Raw genomic sequence first — 12269 nt, 5'->3', positions numbered from 1 at the left:
GATGATTTTTGCAGGGAAATAATGCAAATGACTGGGAGACGTATAAAAGAAAGAGGCAGGAGGTCAAGAGAAAGGTGCAAGAGGTGAAAAAGAGGGCAAATGAGTTGGGGTGAGAGAGTATCATTAAATTTTAGGGAGAATAAAAAGATGTTTTGGAAGGAGGTAAATAAAGTGTGTAAGACAAGGGAACAAATGGGAACATCAGTGAAGGGGGCTAATGGGGAGGTGATAACAAGTAGTGGTGATGTGAGTAGGAGATGGAGTGAGTATTTTGAAGGTTTGCTGAATGTGTTTGATGATAGAGTGGCAAATATAGGGTGTTTTGGTCAAGGTAGTGAGCAAAGGGAGAGGGTTAGGGAGACTGATTTGGTAAACAGAGAAGAGGTAGTAAAAGCTTTGCGGAAGATGAAAGCCAGCAAGGCAGCAGGTTTGGATGGTATTGCAGTGGAATTTATCAAAAAAGGGGGTGACTGTAATATTGTTGACTGGTTGGTAAGGTTATTTAATATATGTATGACTCATGGTGAGGTGCCTGAGGACTGGCGGAATGCTTGCATAGTGCCAGTGTACAAAGGCAAAGGGGATAAAAGTGAGTGCTCAAATTACAGAGATATAAGTTTGTTGAGTATTCCTGGGAAACCATATGGGAGGGTATTGATTGAGAGGGTGAAGGCATGTACAGAGCATCAGATTGGGGAAGTGCAGTGTGGTATCATTAGTGGTAGAGGATGTGTGGATCAGGTGTCTGCTTTGAAAAATGTATGTGAGAAATACTTAGAAAAGCAAATGGGTTTGTATGTAGCATTTATGGATCTGGAAAAGGAATATGATAGAGTTGATAGAGATGCTCTGTGGAAGGTATAAAGAATATATGGTGTGGGAAGCAAAATTTTAGACGAAATGAAAAGTTTTTATCGAGGATGTAAGGCATGTGTATGTGTAGGAAGAGAGGAAAGTGATTAGTTCTCAGCAACTGTTGGTTTGCGGCAGGGGTTCGTGATGTCTCCATGGTTGTTTAATTTGTTTATGGATGGGGTTGTTAGGGAGATGAATGCAAGAGTTTTGGAAAGAGGGGCAAGTATGCAGTCTGTTGTGGATGAGAGAGCTTGGGAAGTGAGTCAGTTGTTGTTTGCTGATGATACAGCGCTGGTGGCTTATTCGGGTGAGAAACTGCAGAAGTTGGTGATTGAGTTTGGTAAAGTGTGTGAAAGAAGAAAGCTGAGAGTAAATGTGAATAAGAGCAAGATTATTAGGTACAGTAGGGTTGAGGGACAAGTCAATTGGGAGGTAAGTTTGAATGGAGAAAAACTGGAGGAAGTGAAGTGTTTTAGATATCTGGGACTTGGCAGCAGATGGAACCATAGAAGCGGAAGTGAATCATAGGTTGGGAGAGGGGGCAAAAGCTCTGGGAGCGTGGAAAAATGTGTGGAAGTCGAGAACGTTATCTTGGAAAGCAAAAATGGGTATGTTTGAAGGAATAGTGGTTCCAACAATGTTATGTGGTTGTGATGCATGGGTTACAGACAGAGTTGTGTGGAGGAGGGTGGATGTGCTGGAAATGAAATGTTTGAGGACAATATGTGGTGTGAGGTGGTCTGGTTGAGTAAGTAATGAAAGGGTATGAGAGATGTGTGGTAATAAAAAGAGTGTGGTTGAGAGAGCAAAAGAGGGTGTTTTGAAATGGTTTGGTCACATGGAGAGAATGAGTGAGGAAAGATTGACCAAGAGGATATATGTGTCAGAGGTGGAGGGAACGAGGAGAAGTGGAAGACCATATTGGAGGTGGAAAGACGGAGTGAAAAAGATTTTGAGTGATCGGGGCCTGAACATGCAGGAGGGTGAAAGGTGTGCAAGGAATAAGAGTGAATTGGAGCAATGTGGTGTACCGGGGTCGACATGCTGTCAATGGATTGAACCAGGGCATGTGAAGCGTCTGGGGTAAACTATGGAAAGTTTTGTGGGGCCTGGATGTGGAAAGGGAGCTGTGGTTTTGGTGCATCATACATGACAGCTAGAGACTGAGTGTGAATGAATGTGACCTTTGTTTCCTAGCACTACCTCACACACATGCGGGGGAGGGGGTTTTCATTTCATGTGTGGTGGGGTGGCGACGGGAAGGAATAAGGGCAGACAGTATGAATTATGTACATGTGTGTATACGTATATGTCTGTGTGTGTATATATATATATGTATACATTGAGATGTATAGGTATGTATATGTGCGTGTGTGGACATGTATACATATACATGTGTATGTGGGTGGGTTGGGCCATTCTTTCGTCTGTTTCCTTGCACTACCTTGCTAACGTGGGAGACAGCGGCAAAGTATAATAAAAGATATAAATAGTGGTAGAGGATGTGTGGATCAGGTGTTTGCTTTGAAGAATGTATGTGAGAAATACTTAGAAAAGCAAATGGATTTGTATGTAGCATTTATGGATCTGGAGAAGGCATATGATAGAGTTGATAGAGATGCTCTGTGGAAGGTATTAAGAATATATGGTGTGGGAGGCAAGTTGTTAGAAGCAGTGAAAAGCTTTTATCGAGGATGTAAGGCATGTGTACGTGTAGGAAGAGAGGAAAGTGATTGGTTCTCAGTGAATGTAGGTTTGTGGCAGGGGTGTGTGATGTCTCCATGGTTGTTTAATTTGTTTATGAATGGGGTTGTTAGGGAGGTGAATGCAAGAGTTTTGGATAGAGGGGCAAGTATGCAGTCTGTTGTGGTTGAGAGAGCTTGGGAAGTGAGTCAGTTGTCGTTCGCTGATGATACAGCACTGGTGGCTGATTCATGTGAGAAACTGCAGAAGCTGGTGACTGAGTTTGGTAAAGTGTGTGAAAGAAGAAAGTTAAGAGTAAATGTGAATAAGAGCAAGGTTATTAGGTACAGTAGGGTTGAGGGTCAAGTCAATTGGGAGGTAAGTTTGAATGGAGAAAAACTGGAGGAAGTAAAGTGTTTTAGATATCTGGGTGTGGATCTGGCAGCGGATGGAACCATGGAAGCGGAAGTGAATCACAGGGTGGGGGAGGGGGCGAAAATTCTGGAGCCTTGAAGAATGTTTGGAAGTCGAGAACATTATTTCGGAAAGTAAAAATGGGTATGTTTGAAGGAATAGTGGTTCCAACAATGTTGTATGGCTGCGAGGTGTGGGCTATGGATAGAGTTGTGCGCAGGAGGGTGGATGTGCTGGAAATATTATGTCTGAGGACAATATGTGGTGTGAGGTGGTTTGATCGAGAAAGTAATGTAAGGGTAAGAGAGATGTGTGGAAATAAAAAGAGTGTGGTTGAGAGCAGAAGAGGGTGTTTTGAAATGGTTTGGTCACATGGGGAGAATGAGTGAGGAAAGATTGACCAAGAGGATATATGTGTCAGAGGTGGAGGGAACGAGAAGAAGTGGAAGACCAAATTGGAGGTGGAAAGATGGAGTGAAAAAGATCTTGAGTGATCGAGCCTGAACATGCAGGAGGGTGATAAGCGTGCAAGGAATAGAGTGGATTGGAATGATGTGGTATAACGGGGTCGACGTGCTGTCAATGGATTGAACCAGGGCATGTGAAGCTTCTGGGGTAAACCATGGAAAGTTCTGTGGGGCCTGGATGTGGAAAGGGAGCTGTGGTTTCGGTGCATTATTACATGACAGCTAGAGACTGAGTGTGAACGAATGGGGCCTTTGTTGTTTTTTCCTAGCACTACCTCGCACACATGAGGGGGGAGGGGGTTGTTATTCCATGTGTGGCGAGGTGGCGATGGGAATAAATAAAGGCAGACATTACGAATTATGTACATGTGTATATATGTATATGTCTGTGTGTGTATATATATGTGTACATTGAGATGTATAGGTATGTATATTTGCGTGTGTGGACGTGTATGTATATACATGTGTATATGGGTGGGTTGGGCCATTCTTTCGTCTGTTTCCTTGTGCTACCTCGCTAACGCGGGAGACAGCGACAAAGCAAAATAAATATAAAATAAATAAATAGTTTTTAAATACAAACACCTGAGGTATACTAGGGTTCTAGTTTTCACACAATTTGGGAGCCCTTCTGCCTCTAGAAAACACTGAACAGGAGTTGCCTTCTGCCAGTGGCCTGCCAAGGGTGAGGCACAAAAAGCAAAGAAGCTGCACTGGAGCCTACCAATTATACCAGGGAGTAAAAGGGATGAACAATTGAGGGTGATGACTGAATGTAAATGGGATGACTAGCAGCTTATACAGAAATTTAAGTTATAGTCTGCACGTGCTGGGGATAAGAAAACCCACATCCTTGGGCAGGGTCTCTCTTGTAACCTCCCCTAAAATGAACACAATCAGTCAAGTACCTCTCCTAATATCTTAATTCTCTCTGAGACACAGTTGTCTAATGATGGTCTTGTTCATCCCTTTTTCATATCTAACTATAACCACCGCTCATGATTCCGGTTCAAAGGTGTTGTTTGTGCTTATTCCAACATAACACACCTGTTGTATGCCTCAAGAACCCTGAGTCTCCAAACTTTGATGTTATGTGGCTCAAGGTCTGTCTCCCTACTACCACACTTTTCCTCTGTTTTGCCTATTGCTCTCCTAATTCAACTAACTTTATATCCTTCATATCCTTCTTCAACTATCTAAACTCCTGCCATAAGATTGTGACATCCTCTCACCCACAAGCTGAGATCCCTACCTCAGGGATATCGACATTCACCATAGAGAAAGGCTGAATTCCTCCCATATGGATGGTGGAGTGAATGAAGCCCTCACATTCTCCATGACTTAGTGCACATTATCTCCCATCCTACCCACATACCTGACTGCTGTGACCACTCTCCTAATATTCTGGGTCTGTATTTCACCTCTAGTCCTTCCCACTGCAAATACACAATATCACCCCCAAAAGGTTCGTCTGATCACACTATCATAAATGTATCAATTCTAATGGCACCTCCCCCTCCAGCAGCCCCTTCTAAGCATGAATACAGCCACCTGAACAAAGCTGACTGGAATAACTTACGTAACTTCTTTTCTGACTTTCCTTCAGTAAATTACTGTCTCTTAAGTGGTAATGCTTCTGTCTCTGCCAAAAGCATAGCAGAGGTTATTCTTGATGGAATAGAAACATTTATCTCCTCTTCTTCCAAGACAGCTTCTTCATCCAATCCAAAGTTCAACTATTCCTGTTCTGAGGCCATTCAGACAAGGGATCAGGCATAACAGGTTTGGAAAAACTATCCTTCCTCTGACTCCCCTTCAGCTTTAAAAACTGCCTGTAATCGCTGCAAGCACATTTTCCATGAGGTGAAGCATTCCTTAATTTAAAGGATGTGCGATAACCTCTCCTTATCATCCACTGATAGGTCTTTCTGGTCTTTAGCAAAAGGCATCTCTAACAACTTCTGTTGCTCTTCCTTTCCTTCACTTTCCATTCTGACAGTACTATAGCTGTCTCTCCTGTTGACACAGCAATTATCTTGGGTTCCTATTTCTCCTCTAACTCCACCTTGGATGACTCTAACATTTCTACACCCCCTGATGCTCCTCTTACCAATCCTATGCCTCTTCCTGTAATCTCTTTTTGTAATGTCCAAAAAGAGCTTATTTCTCTTAACACAAGCATGGATTATGATCCTGATGGAATCCATCCCTGTATACTGAAATAGTGTGCCTCTGAACTTGCACCCGTGCTTGTGCGTCTGTTCCGTTTCTGCTTAAAAACCAAAACTTTTCCTTCTTGGAAACACACATTGATACATCACATCCCTATGAAGGGTGACTGTTCTGACCCCTCTATCATCCTACTGTCTTGACATCTACCATTTCCAGAGTCACTGGATCCATCCTCAACTCCAATGTCCTTAAACACCTCAAAAATCACAGACTTCTCTCTGATCACCAGTATGGCTCCATAAGGTGAGATCCGCTGGTGACATTTTTTCATTATTTACTAATGTCTAGTCATCATCACTGAAAGATTTTGGGGAGTCATTGTAGTTGCCCTTGACATATCTAAGGCTTCTGACAGGGTCTGGCCTTAGGGTCTCATATCTAAGCTCCCCTCTTTTGGCTTCCCTCCCTCACTTTCCTACTTCATATCTAGTTTCCTCTTTGGCTTATCTATCTCTATGGTTGTTGATGGATCAGCCTCCCCCTTTTCTCCATCAACAGCAGTGTCCCTCAAGGTTCTGTCCTGTCCCCTACACTTTTCCTCCTTTTTTCAATGATATCCTCTCATCTACAAATAATTAAATGCACTCATACACTGCAAATCAACACTGTATACATTCACATCCTTCTCTCACTCAATCTGCATCTCGTCTTGACACAGCCTCGTCAATAAACTCAGACAAGGTATCTCAGTGGGGTACACAAAATCTTGTTAAGTTTAATGCCTCCAAGACCCAATTTCTACCCATCTCTCTATCAAAACTCCTCACAACTCTCACCTCTCCATTGATGGTTCTGTAATTCCACCTCTTGATTGAACATACTTGGTACTACTGTAACATCTGCTCTTTCTTGGAAACCCCACAATACAGGAATAGCCAAGTCTGCTTTTAAGAAACTGGGTGTCCTATTTAGATGTCAAAACTTCTCTTCTGAACTGTTGCTCCATTTCTACGAGGGATTGATTCATCCTTGTATGGAGTTATGCTCTCACATTTGGGGCAGTTCTAGCTCTGTTTCCTTAATTGATGGTCAAGTCAAAAGCTGTCCAACTTATAAACTGTCATGAGAGCTGGCTGCTTAAGTGCCCCCATCATTAGCTAGACCATGCAATACTTGGCAAGCTGCTGCGTCATGATTACTGCGTGGCCATCGGCAATTCAAGGATGAGTCGATTTGCTACCTACTTCTTTCCTTACATGTCGAAGCTTTGGAACTCTCTAACTTCTCATGTCTTTCCCAATACTTATGACCTGGCACATTTCAAAAGACAGATCTTTCACATCCTCAAAAATTCATAAATACTTTCCCTCATCTTTTTTTTCCATTTCATAATTCTCTCTTTATTTAAATTAAGAACCTGGTCTTGATGTGGACTTTTGTCCATGACTGGAGCCTTCACTCTAAAAAAAAAAAGTGATAGGAGGGGCATAGCAGGAGGAATGGTAAGGACAGGAATGAGAGGGGTTTATTCATTGCAAGCACCATTTTTCAGCACAAGATGATCCACCAGTATACATGGATGAGAAATGATGATAGAGAAGAGCAAAACGGTTTAAATGACTATGTGGCAGTGGATGAAAGGTTGATAAAGGCTGGGCTAGGTGCTAGAGTTGTAAGAGGAGTCTGTGGATCTTTGGAGACTGACCATTTTGCAGTTCTTGTGGGGATGAGGATCAGAGAGAAGTGGAGGTGTGGTGTAAGGAAGAATGGAGAGGTAAAAGTGAAGGAAAGCAAGAAGATGAATCAGAAAGAGTGCAAAAAGGAGTAGGGAAGGAGGGTGACTGAAAGTTTACATGGATGTGCAGCAAATGAAGGGATCCAGTCATGTGTGAATGAAGTGTTAAAAATGTCTAAAGACGGCTAAGGTTGTAAAATCAGTAGTTTGATACAAGGTCAGGAGATATAGGAATAAAAGGGAAATGCATGGTGGACAGATGTGATTAGAATTGCTGTGGAGGAGAAGAAAAAGGCACATGGTAGACTGCTCAAAAAGAATGTACCAACAGACGTCCAGCAAAGGGGGGGGAAGAATAAACAAGTAAGTGGAATGTTAAGAGGCTGACAGAGGAAAGCAGAGAAAGAGCAGTTGAAGATTTTGGAAGAATGCTGAGTTAAAAGCTTAGGGAAAATAAGAAATTGTGCCAGAAGGAGGTGTAAACAGAAAGAATTGGATGTAAAAGTGAAAATGTTAATGTGAGACACAAGGGAGTTACTGAATCAAAGGATGAAGTGAAAGGAAGCTGGAAACATTATTTTGATGAACTGTAGGATGTGAGAGAAAGTGAAGCAGCAGTTGTTACATGCATGGGTAGGGAGGATGGAAGGAAAAGGATACAAGTGCAAAAGCCTATAGCAAGATGCAAGGTAAAAAAGACAACAATGAGGCTGAAGGCAGGAAAGGCACCTGGAGTGGATGGGAGTATGGCTGTCATGCTGTAATATAGAGCACAAAAGTAAGAGTGGATGAATTTGATATGTAATTTGGCATGGAAACAGTGGGTTGTGCATGAGGATCATGTGAACGCTACCATTGTTCCTTTCTTCAAAGGAAAAGGTGCAAAGGATGTATGAAGCAATTATAGGGGAATAAATCTGTAATGTATATCTGAGAAAGTGTATGCAAGAATAAACAAGCAAGCAAATTTCAAGAGGCTGACAGAGGAAAGCAGACTAAAAGCAGTTAAAGATTTTGGAAGAAAGTTGAGTGAAAAGTTCAGGGAAAATAAGAAATTGTACTGGAAGGAAGTGAAAACAGAAAGAAGTGGTTGAAAGAGTGGAAATGTTAATGTGAGATGCAAGGGAGTTGCTGAATAAAAAGGATGAAGAGAAAGGAGGATGGAAACAGTATTATGAAGAACTGATGGATGTGAGAGAAAGTGAAGCAGCAGTTGTTACATGCATGGGTAGGGAGGATGGAAGGAAAAGAATACAACTGCAAGACCATATAGCAAGATACAAAGTAAAAAGGGCAACAATGAGGCTGAAGATAGGAAAGACATCTGGAGTAGATGGGAGTATGGCTATCATGCTGTAGTATGGAGCAGAAAAAGTGACAGAGTGGATGCATTTGATATGTAATTTGGCATGGAAACAGAGGGTTGTGCATGAGGACCAAGTGAAAGCTATCATCATTCCTTTATTCAAAGGAAAAGGTGTAAAGGATCGATGTGGCAATTATAGGGAATAAATCTATTATGTACACCCGAAAAAGTGTATGCAAAAGTGTTGATTGACAGAGATGAATGTGACTAAAAGTATGAAGCAAAGGGGTTCTATGAGAGGTAGGGGATGTGTGGATCAGATTTTTGTAGTGAAAATGACTGTGGAAAAGTATCTTGCCAAATATAAGAAGCTGCATGCAGCTTTTATGGATATGGAGAGAGTTTATGACAAAGTCAAGTGGAATGTTTTATGGGATGTGTTAAGCATGTATGGGATAGGGGTACAACTGTTGGATGGCGTGAAAGCCTTCTACAGAGTAGCAAATGCATGTGTAAGAGTAGATGAAGAGCTGTATAAAAATTCTGGTATACATGTGGGTGTAAGGTAGTGCTAATTGATGTCACCAAGGAAGTGATAGGAGAGGAGAAGGGATAACTAGGGGAAGGGGGTGCACAGATGGAGCATGACAGTGAGGAATGGTGGCTAACGACAAGCCTTTATGTGAATGACATTGTGTTGTCTGCTGAGAGTTAAGAGGAGTTGCAGAAGGTTGTAAGTGTGTTTTATGATGTGTGTAAGCAAAGGTGACTGAAGGTAAATACCAGTAAAAGTAATGATGTTTGGAAAGAAACTGAGTGAAAGTATAGATTTTGATAAATCCTAATGAGTGAAAAAGGACAGAGTACTAAACTATGTTCTGGATACAGAGGAAGAAAGACAAAGAAGTGAGAGAATATAAGTATTTAGGAGCTATCTTGAGTTAGTTCCATAAGATGGAAGAAGAGATAAGGGAAAGAACAGTACAGGATAGAAGAGTCATTGGGTCCCTTGGTAGAATTGAGGGGTTATGGATGTGAAGAAAGGATCAAGGGGCAGCATAGTTCTCTTGACCCTGACTTATGCATCTGAAACATGGACATGTAATGCATCATAGAGGTCAAGGATCCAAGCTGTGGAATCAGCCATCTGAGAGAAGCATGTGGTACAACTAGATGGAATGAAGAAAGAAATGAACGGGTGTATGACGCTGTGGCATATGGCTAAGAATGCTAGGGAATGAATCGTAGACTAGTAGAGTGGATGGAACATAATACTCTGAGGTGGTTTGGGCATGTAAAAAGAATACATGACGGGGGATTTACAAGGAAAATGTATAACAGTACAAGCAAAGGGGTTGGCGAGAGAGTTAGACCACCTGTGACATGGGGAAACAGTGGAAGAATACTGGAGGGAGAGAAATGGTGGAAGAATGTGTGGAATAGTGCATGTGAGGGAGACATATAAGGAAAGGGATAAATGGAGACTCTTATGCTGTGGCCAGCCCTTTGATGAGAATTCCTACAGGAAATGGGCATCAGAGATATAGTTAGATAAGTAGTCTTCAATTCATTAACAGTTAAAAGGCAACCCATCCGATAAACAGAAAATTCAATCTGGTTATAACAATGATTTCAATCAGCATCACTGATTCCTATGTTGCTATCAGTGATGAAACATATTGAGTTTATTCAATAAAAATATCAATTAGACCTACGTACAAGCTTACTAAATACAGTTACAGTATGTACAAGGACCTTACATTCAAATGTGCAGAAATGCAGAAATCTTCAACAAAATTTGGTAATCAAATCATTTACTTTCTTTGAGCCACTTTTTGGATTTATTAACCTACCTAGAAAAAATACTGTTGTTGAAATCATACTTTCAACAACTTTTCATTCTGGTTTGGATATAAAAATTGGGTGCAAAGGAAGCGGGATCAAGTTCTATTGGGTTGAGTTCTCGATTTATCACCAGCCTAACTAAACCAACCTAGATGAACTAAATCTCACCTAAGATGAATTTCATATTTCAAAGAAAAATAAAATCTTTAAGAATATCAACAACTGCTACAAGTTTCTTTATTCATTGTCAATAACATATAAACGAAGTTACAAATGATGAGAAAATTATCACCCACATTTTCATTACTCTGATGGCAACAAAAATTACTAATTCACAGTACAAGTTACATTCCTACATTTTGTATCAAATTCTTACAACATACTCAAAGTGCTCACAGTCATGCAGGATGTGACATTTACAAATATTAGAATTCTGACAATATGTCAATACACCAACCATATTAATATGAAGACTCAAACCTTCAGCTCTACACCTAACTGCCAATAGTTGACAAAGCACGTTTAAATACTTCAAACGAAGAAAGTTTTATAAACCTAAATCTGCATTCTTCCTCATGAAGAGATTATTCCACAGATCTACCATATCTCAGCTTACGTGTCAGAGGTAAATTCACGCAAGCAACAGAAAAGAAGTGTAATTTTCATTGTCAAACTCAAATGATGCAACAAAGTATCTTCAACAAATGTTTAACATCATGATTCAGGAACAAAGTAAAGACGAAAATAACACATCATATGACTTCCTACCTGTGAGGGATGCGTCCTGTGGTACTCAAAGGAATCCTGTTGCTACCAAGAACTAAAAAAATCCGGAACAGTTTGCTATTTCCCGATCAGTCGTCACTAGCAGAACAAACAAGTGGTGACTTTATCCACAGCGCGAGGTGGAGAATCATATGTGACGTCACAAAAACACTGACGTCACATGGATACTTTTGGTAGTACCACAACAATTCGTAAACCACCACAACATGGATGGTCGGATGGCATTAAGAATATAGATCCTATTGGAATTATCATACTTCCTAATAGATGCTTAATCTGTGCTTATCCTTTCACCACGTTTATCCTTCTGCATCATATTTCCTAACAAGAGAAATCTCTTAAGATCTACTTTGTATTTTCTACAGTCGTTAAATCTATATATCGTTAAGATCAATATGACAGAGAAATCACGATATGCAACCGAATTTCAGAAACAGAAATAAACAATATCTAAACTTAAAAGGGCTACGTATTTATTTCGGTTCTACATTAACCTTCTATCCTTATACATTTATATGAGCTAACTGACCCAGTTAGCAGTTTGCAACCACCTGGTTGTCAGCATCCGTAATGGAGAGGAATTCTTATTATGTATGATGATCCTTCTGTTAATTCTTTTCGATCTTATAAAGCAAAGCGTCTTTCCCTCGGCAATTTGTTGAAACCCAATGGTCCCAAAACCTTTAATTACAAAATTAATGTCTTTATCATTTTCGTCAGAAATAATAATAAAGTATTTTGCCCTTGAATGGTTAATTCTATACAGTAGTAGTAGTAAAAGTACTAGTGTCTGGTTATGTAGCACTATATGCTGGCAAAGTTTCTTATTCCTTCAACTCTTCCTGGAGCTTCATATTCCATATTCTTATCAATGTGGCCATATCAAGGGATTTCGTTGAACTCTCTCTCTCTCTCTCTCTCTCTCTCTCTCTCTCTCTCTCTCTCTCTCTCTCTCTCTCTCTCTCTCTCTCTCTCTCTCTCTCTCTCATATATATATATATATATA

General features: G+C 40.7%; 1 protein-coding gene across 3 annotated transcripts in view; it reads right to left on the bottom strand.

The window, feature by feature from the left end:
• mri (BTB/POZ domain-containing protein mrityu) overlaps positions 1-11373 on the bottom strand; it is a 550707-nt gene extending 539334 nt beyond the window's left edge. For all 3 annotated transcript variants that reach the window (XM_071664898.1, XM_071664899.1, XM_071664897.1), the window contains exon 1: positions 11246-11373. The gene's annotated coding sequence lies outside the window, so the exon portion shown is untranslated. The remainder of the gene's footprint in view (positions 1-11245) is intronic.
• Positions 11374-12269: the final 896 nt, after the last annotated feature.

Source organism: Panulirus ornatus, chromosome 9, assembly GCF_036320965.1.
Source record: "Panulirus ornatus isolate Po-2019 chromosome 9, ASM3632096v1, whole genome shotgun sequence".
NCBI classification, from domain to species: domain Eukaryota; kingdom Metazoa; phylum Arthropoda; class Malacostraca; order Decapoda; family Palinuridae; genus Panulirus; species Panulirus ornatus.
The sequence above is the reverse complement of the archived record's forward strand: the minus strand, read 5'-3'. Positions and strand labels throughout refer to the sequence as shown.